Consider the following 2,302-nt stretch of genomic DNA (forward strand, 5'->3'; position numbering starts at 1 on the left):
AGGTGCCCACACATGTCTGTGAACAACCCGTCCCCAGGATATCAAGTACTTGGGTTCCTGCCACCCACACAGGGAGACCTGGATCGAATTCCCTGCTCCTGACTTTGGCCCCAGTCCAGCCAGGCAGTTGCACACATTCGAGGACTGAAACAGAGGGTGGCAGTACTCTCTGTGTCTCTCCCTCTCAAGCAACTAGTTTCTGTGATGGAGCAGTGGTTTACTAGCCCAAGCATTCACCTGGAATGCCGGCATCCTATATGGACACCTGTTCAAGTCCTGGTTGCTCCTCCTCTGATCCAGCTCTCTGCTATGGCCTGGGAAGGCAGTAGAAGATGGTCCAAGTCCTTGGGCTCTTGCACTCATGTGGGAGACACAGAAAAAACTACTGGTTTATGGCCTCAGATTGGCCCAGCTCTGGCCATGGTTCCCAATTGGGAAGTGAACCAGTGATTGGAAGGCCTTCTCTCTGTCTCTGCCTCTCCATGATAATTCTCTTTGTTTCAAACTCTGCCATCTGGGCCCAGGAGGGTGGCAGCATTATCCCAAACATTTCCGGAGCCTCTACTCCTGGTCCGTGCAGTGTCCCATGGCTTCTGTCTTGCCTGTCAGCCTGGGTAACAGATGCAGGAGCCCTGATTATCTTGGAATCCCCTTCAGGGTCACCTTCATTCTTCTTGACAAAAACTGCATGTTGTCAACTGATGCCCTGCATTACTCCGTCCTCTCCATCCAGGAAGGCCGTCAGCCCACTTTCATTTCAAAACCATTCCGCTCACCCTTGGTGAAACCTACAGATTCTGTCCATGTCATACAAGCATCTTTTTCAAGGCACAGCCTAGCCACACCCTGGTGTTCTCTTCCAGAATACATTTCATTTGTTGTAATATGGATAGACTCTCCAAATCTTCAAATTCTAGTTTCGTTTTGTTCAGAATTCCCAGAAATTAAATTCTCTTTTTGGACGTTACTATAAAGAGTCAGATGGCCATTGGCCAGTTCTGTGACATAGAAGCCTAAGTCCCCACCTGCAGTGTCAGCATCCCATATGGGCACCAGTTCAAGTCCAAGCTGCTCCACTTCTTATCCAACTCCATGCTAAGGTGCCTGGAAATTAAGCGGAAGTTGGACCACTTGCTTGGACCCCACACACATCTGGAAGAAGCTCCTGGCTCCTGGCTTTGGCCTGACCCTGCCCTAGCTATTGGGGATTGACCCAGCAGCTGACAATCTCTCTCCCAGTATGTCTGTATCTCTCCCTTTCAAATAAATTCTTTTGAAACACTGCCAGAAGGCAAGCCCCTGAATCAGCACTTTGCTTAGAATTCACCTCCATTTAATGTCCAGTTTCATTCCTGGCAAGTTATACCTTTTAGAAAAATGCCAGAAACCAAGTTCCCTGCCTCTTACAAACAAGGTTCACCTTGTTCCTCGTCTTCAATCACATCTATTCCTCATTTCCACTGCAGACCTCACCAAAATCCCCATTCCCATCCATAGCTCAGTGTGCATCTGAAAACGCCTCCAGTGGGGACCTGATCCCCAGGGGCAAAGCTGCTTCTGTCCTTGCAGGATTCATTAGACCTGCACCTCAAGTCTCAGGATGCTAATCTGTGTCTGGTGAGACCCTGCAAGGACTTACGGAATATGGACAGTTGTCCATGAAGCTCTGTGTCAGATGGGGTCTGGGATCACTTGCAGGCACTAAAGTCACCATTGCTAAAGTCCTGTACATAAATGGGTAGCATTTGCATTGGACCAAATATTCTCCCATATGTTTTCAGTTGTCCCTAGATATCTTATAATACCTAAAGACACTACGACATAAATGGTATATTGTGTGTAGAAGAATTCAAGGGGAAAAAGATGGTATATGGCCAGTACAGATGCATTCTTTTTCATTTTTCAAAATCACTGCGAATGGAATCTGCACTTGTGGTCCCCTGGATCCCAAAGGCATCATGGGATAAGGCACTGTGTCATGTGGTCATGTAGGCTAGGAAGTTCCAAGACCTGCTGGCAGATGGCTGGCCTTCCAGGAGAGACACTTGGATTCTGGCCTGGAGTCCCAAGTGCAGGAATGGAAACATTCAAGGCAGCCAAGAGGTTTTTCCTGAATTTGCAGGCATTTGGGGAGTGAACCAGTAGATGGAAGGTATTTCTCTCTCTCTCTCCACCCCAGCACCACCACCTCCCTCTCCCTTTTCTCCCACTGTTCATCCTCTGCCTCTTCACTGTAATGCTGTTTTTCAATAAACATTTTTTTAAAGAAGGCAGGTGCTGACATCGTGGGACCCTGGGTAAA

Source organism: Oryctolagus cuniculus, chromosome 7, assembly GCF_964237555.1.
Source record: "Oryctolagus cuniculus chromosome 7, mOryCun1.1, whole genome shotgun sequence".
NCBI classification, from domain to species: Eukaryota; Metazoa; Chordata; class Mammalia; order Lagomorpha; family Leporidae; genus Oryctolagus; species Oryctolagus cuniculus.